Source organism: Mastigoproctus giganteus, chromosome 3 (assembly GCF_048544385.1).
Source record: "Mastigoproctus giganteus isolate SK-2022 chromosome 3, ASM4854438v1, whole genome shotgun sequence".
NCBI lineage: Eukaryota > Metazoa > Arthropoda > Arachnida > Uropygi > Thelyphonidae > Mastigoproctus > Mastigoproctus giganteus.
In genome coordinates, this window is record NC_143577.1 from 166,079,738 (window position 1) to 166,086,097 (window position 6,360).

Below are 6,360 nucleotides of genomic sequence, written 5' to 3' on the forward strand. Positions count from 1 at the left end.
CATCTGCATGTAATAAATTGACTAATTAATAATTTTATTTTTCATCTGACAAATTGCCCCAAAAAGGGCAATTTCTTGAGCCTTTCGCAATTTCATTACTATTGACCAACAGAAATTTGGCAATTATTATTAAGATGAGTAGCTTTCAGTAATGATGACCAGCCTATTGAACATGAATTAACTGATAAAGTTATAGTGGAGACTGTAAAAGGCAGAGGCTGGTGGAGATGATGAACTGATCATAGACGACACAGTGGCCATGACAAATATTACTTGGGCTGAAGTTACATGTGGTTTGGATACCTACATTGAGTTTGTGGGAAACTCTTCAAGGTACGATCAGGCTGATTTAATGTGGCTGGTACTGGAGAAGTATAAATTTGAAGAACAAAGATCAAAAGGTTTGGTATAGTCAACATTAAAGACTTCATCCATCAAAAGAAGGGTAGAAGGGTACCAACAGACCAGACCTGCTCTCAGTGAAGATCCTGATGATCTTCTGGAAGGGACCAGCCAACAATACGTAACTTGTTAACTATGAACTGTAAGTTAAGATTAGTGTTTTTTCCCCTCTTTATTCCTTTTTTAAGTAATAACCATTGCAAAGTGCCCATTTAATAATTTGAAGTGTAGAAACAGGGTGTCAAAGTCCACTGTTCAAAGCAGAGACTATCTCCACAATTGTGTTCCAGTGACTGTCTTATTTTTATCATTCTTTCAAAATTTTGGAGGATTATTTTTTCCCTTTAGTACTTTATTATGTCTTAATGAATGGTTTATAGCCTGTTTAATTTATATAACACATCAAAAAAGCCTATTTTTAGTAATTAGGCCATTTTTTAGGTTTAAAAAATGTAAAAATTTCAGTGGAAGTGAAAAATCAGATAGAGTGACTTTTCAACTAATCTGACAACCCTGAGGATGCCAGATTAGTGGAAGTTGCCTGTATCTTTGTCTTTTGTAGTTGTGTAATCAACCTGAACCAAGAATCAGATCTAGTCACCATAGCTTCATCCCACTTTCCTTGGTATCTCTTCTCCATTGTCCTGGTGGAATCTCTCCCAAAGAAAGGCATTTACTTTAATTCAAAATGACTGCGAGGCATCAGTCATTTCGTCTTCCAGTTCTTATGAAGCCAACATCTGCTTAACTTATTGACCAATAAATATGCTACCTTTCACTTTTACATTAGACAATTTTGGAAACAGATCGTACAGCTTGAAGGTGTTGTTACCTTGGGGATCCAATGCTTTAACAAATTGCATTAACCATCCCAACCTGATATGAGGTAGTGGAAGGAAAATGGTTTTCCTTACACGGCAGGCTACAACTCAATTCTGGCAGAATTCTTTTCTCCTGTAGTTAATAAATAGATTAGAGCCTATTTAATTTATATAGCACATTGAAAAAGCATATTTTTATTAATTAGGCCATTTTTTTAGATTTAAATATGTAAAAACTTGAGTTGAAATGAAAAAAAGTCAGATAATTTGATTTTTCGGCTAATCTAACAAACCCTAAGACCCAAAGCTTTAGCAGAAGTTCCCATAACTTTGTAATTTGTAGTGTGTAATCAACAAAACCAAGAATCAGATATAGTCACCCATCATAGCTTCATCCCACTTTCCTTGGTATCTCTTCTCCATTGACTCACTTCTGGCAGAATTTTCTTCTATAGTGCTGTCCCAGAGGCAGAAAATACAAAGGAACTTATCTCACAAAACAAGCAGGAACACTGAAATCCCCACAGACTTCCCATTTATACTGGTCATACTTGATCTTCACACTTTTATTTAGATATCTATGATTATCATTTCTTCATAAAGATCATTCAAATCAAAACAGTAGCAGCCCAGATTCTGCAACAGTGTAAAAATGTACATACACGACATGCATTTTTCTGTATGTAGAAGTCTCACAGCTGGGATCCAGTATATTCCGCTCTTTTAAATGAGATGTCAGAAAACCTGCCAATCAGATCAAAACAATAGCAAAAGAATTCTGAAACAGTATAAAAACATGCAAAGTGATGTCTTTTCTGTATGTAGATTTAGTTGGACCAAAGTTCCTCTCTAAGTTATCCAATACTTGTGGATTAGGGCAATGTAATTCTTTGCTTGAACAAACTTCTGGGGTTTAACCCCAGTTATTCTGTTCACTGATTCATCATCCAATTCTGAAGACTTCTCTGGAAGATAGATTGGCAAGTCTTCATTATGTGACACTGGCACAGTAGAGGAAGGAATGTTAGGTTACACTACAGCTTTTTGATCTGCACTCTTTTTTAAACTTTGACATATCTACCATACTAAAGTAGCAGTTTTCATGATGGTTTTATGGACTTTCTTCATATTCAAGTTATAGCAAAATACACAAAGCCTATCACAAAACCATCTTTAGCATTAGCATTAGTAGAGGCATTTGATGCAAGAAAGCAAGCTTATGCAGCATCAGCCAAAAAAAAAAAAAAATTAAAATAAATAAAAAAAAAATAACCACTTCCACTTCACCCCTCTGTTCGTTCGAAATACCTGTCCAGCTGAGCCTTAAACTTATTTAGGCTATCAACCTCCACCACAAGGGATGGCAGTCTGTTCCACCAACCAACCACCCGCTGGCTAAAGGCAAATTTCCGCACGTCTATCCTACATCTGTCTTTCCTCAATTTGAATTTAGGCCCTCTCAGGTGATTTTTCTGAGCTAGAGGAAGAATCCCATCAGCATTGAGCATGCTTAAACCATTCAAGGCTTTATACACCTCTATCAGATCACCTCGCTGGTGCCTAGTCTCCAGACACTGTAATTTGCAAAACTTAAGCCTTTCTTCGTAAGAGCACCCCTTTGTTCCATTCACTAATCTTGTTGCCCTTCTCTGTACTCGTTCCAGCAGCTCTACATCCTTCTTGAAATGAGGCCTCCAGACCTGTATACAGTACTCTAGGTGTGGCCTGACCATTGCCTTATACAATGGAATAATCACCTCCTTATCCCTGCTGGAAAAATTCCTGTATATCATTGACAATACTCCATGAGCTACTCTTGCAGCCCGTCTGCACTGCTCAGAGAACTTCATATCTGCCTGCACAATCACCCCCAAGTCCCTTTCATTCTCTACCACTGTCAGTGTAGTACCACAGAGTTGATACGTTGCTCTGGGGTTGCTTTTTCCCACGTGTAGTACTTTACATTTGTCAATGTTAAACTTCATTTGCCACCTCTCAGCCCATCTGCTCAACCTTTCCAGATCCTGTTGCAGCAGCATAGTGTCAGTAGTGTCCTTGACAACCCTGCCAACCTTTGTATCATCTGCAAACTTGGACATTAAGCTTGATATACCATCATCAATATCATTTATAAATACAGAAAACAATAATGGACCCAACACTGAGCCCTGAGGGACTCCACTAATAACATTAGTCCACGATGAGCAGTGTCCATTGATTACCACTCTCTGTGTTCTCCCCCTCAACCACCCCTTTATCCATAGCAGCAATTTGCCTCCAATGTCACACTGCTCCAATTTGTGTATCAGTCTTCCATGTGCAACAGTATCAAAAGCCTTTCTAAGATCCAAGTATATAATATCAAAGTTATTCCCTGCATCCAGTTCTTTTGTGACTGCATCATAGTATCCAATCAAGTTGGTCAGGCAAGACTTCCCCTTAACAAAACCATGCTGTGTCTGAGCTATAACTGAAGTCTTGTCTAAATGATCCTGCAGTGCTTCTTTAACCAGTGCCTCCATTAATTTTCCTGGAACAGAAGTTAAGCTCACAGGTCTATAATTACTTGTGTCAGCCTTTGATCCTCCTTTGTGAATTGGGGTCACATTTGCACATTTCCAGTCTATAGGTACCTCCCCTGAGTCCAAGGAAGCTCTCATAATTATGGCTAAGGGTTTGCTTACTTCCTTTGCTGCCTCCTTTAATATAACTGGATAGATCCCATCCACCCCGGGTGCCTTTCTTGTGTTTATCTTCAACAGTTTCTCCTCCACTTTACTCCCAGTTATTTCAAGATTCTGTAGCTTACTGCTAGAGTTGAATACACCTCTGGCATTCCCCTTGCTGAATAACTCCTCATGTGTGAATGTCGATGCAAAATATTCATTTAGTTTGTTAGCTACCTGAGCAGGATCATCAACAGTTGACCCATCAATATCAAGTGGACCAATCTGATTCATCCCCTTCCTTCTAGAGTTTACATAAGTAAAGAACTCTTTGCTGTTTTTCTTTGCATCCCTTGCCAAGGATTTCTCGTAATCTGCCTTCGCCTGCCTAACCTCCTTTGTAACTTGGTTGCATATCAACTTGTATCTATCATAGGCTTCTGTGTCATGTGTTAATTTGTAAGTATCCCATGCATTTTTCTTCTCTGCCATATGCCTCATTAGTTCATCTGACATCCATTTTGGCCTAAACCTTGAACAATATTTCTTAGTTGGTATGTAAAGCCTAGTAGCTTCCAAGATAAGTTCTTTGAATGCTTCCCATTTTGAATTTGCTGTTGGTAACATCATCAGTTGGTCCCACTGTATAGAATTTAAATACTGTCTCAGTCCATCGTAGTCGCCTTTACGGAAGCAATAACCCTTCCCTTTACCCCTAATGGTAGTTACCTCTTTCAGTAAATCCCACTTCAGCACACTGTGATCACTGCCACCTACTGGTTCATTTATCTGCAGATTCTTAATGCATGAAGAATCACTGCTGATAATCAAATCAAGAGTATTACTCCCTCTAGTTGCCTCCCGAACATGCTGATGTAGAAAACAATCATCCAATAAATCCACAAAAGCGCTGCTAGTGTGTGAGTAACCAGCCCCCAAATTCCAGTCAATATCTGGGAAATTAAAATCTCCCATTATAAGACTCTCTGATTTACTGGCCCACTCTATTTCCCTGTACAGTTCCTTATTATACTCATCAGAGTCATTAGGCCTATAGCACACTCCTACTCTCAATTTTGATCTCCCAATGCTTATGTCACACCAAACTGAATCAACACTGCACTGTCCAGCGATGTCGACTGGCTTCACTTCCTTGGTTTTTATGTGTTTCTTAACTAATAGCATAACCCCTCCCCCCTTCCTATCCTGTCTATCCTTTCTGTAGACGTTGTACTCCCCAAATTGCATTTCTACATCCCTTATATCTGTGTGACACCACGTCTCTGATATCCCAACAATATCTGCCTTTGATGTTTTGAGCAATACCTCCTTGACCTGCAACTACCATAGCGGAAAAGAGGTGCCCAGAAATTGCCTTGATCACCCATAAGCATTCCTAAATAGGCTTCATATGCAATGCAAAACTTGGTGCTGCAAACAGTGTTATGCTTTACTTGCTTTGGACCTCTGTAATAACAACAAACATAACAGGAGCCTGGAGGTAACTTACACATTTGTTTGGTAGCTGTAACAAAGTGAAAAGAAAAAAAAAAAAAAAAAACTTATTATACAAATACTACAGGCTCTAACATATCAAAGTATTGGGCACTTATGTCACAAAAACATAAAATATTTATGTTATTCCAAAAATATTGATGCTAGAGAAAAACAAATGACACTGTTCCATTCAGGACACAAAATATAAGCAAAAACTTTCGTTACATGGTGTGATCATTAACTTACAACCTTTAGACAATAAATGAGCTGATATTATCATACACAGCAGTGTGTGTGTGTGTATGTGTACTTACTGAATAACTGCATACTATGCTCTTAAACAAGTTTTATTAGAATACGTATTATTAACATATCTAACACTGGAATTAAAACTTTAATGATTTCATTAAGATTATTACTAAATATAATACCACTGTTATACCACATGAAAATAATAATATAGTTTATTAAGCTTTCATCTAAACTGCTATACATTAAGGTAACATTTCAGGTATCTTACTGATATCCATCATCAGACCGTACTGCTGACAGACACCTCTTGCCAATGCTCCCAGAAACCTGATATGCATACTCAAGCATCAGCAAGAGGTGTCCCAGCAGTACGGTCTGATGATGGGTATCGTTAAGATATCTGAAACGTTACCTTAATGTATAGTAGGTTTAGGCGAAAGCTTAATAAACTATATTATTAATTTCATGTGGTATAACAGTGGTTATTATATTTAGTAATAATCTTAATGGAAAACAACCACATAACGTCCTTCCCTAACTATATTTTATGATTTCAATCTGTTTTTAAATTAATCTATGCCAATTTCTGCTCTTCTCACCCATCCACCCCAGGTTGAATCTTTTGAACCTCTAGTGGCCAGTAACCCAACTCCCATGATGGAAACATTTCAGTTTCTATTGTGGTTTCAAATCAACAAGCATGTTTACAACAAACTATGAAT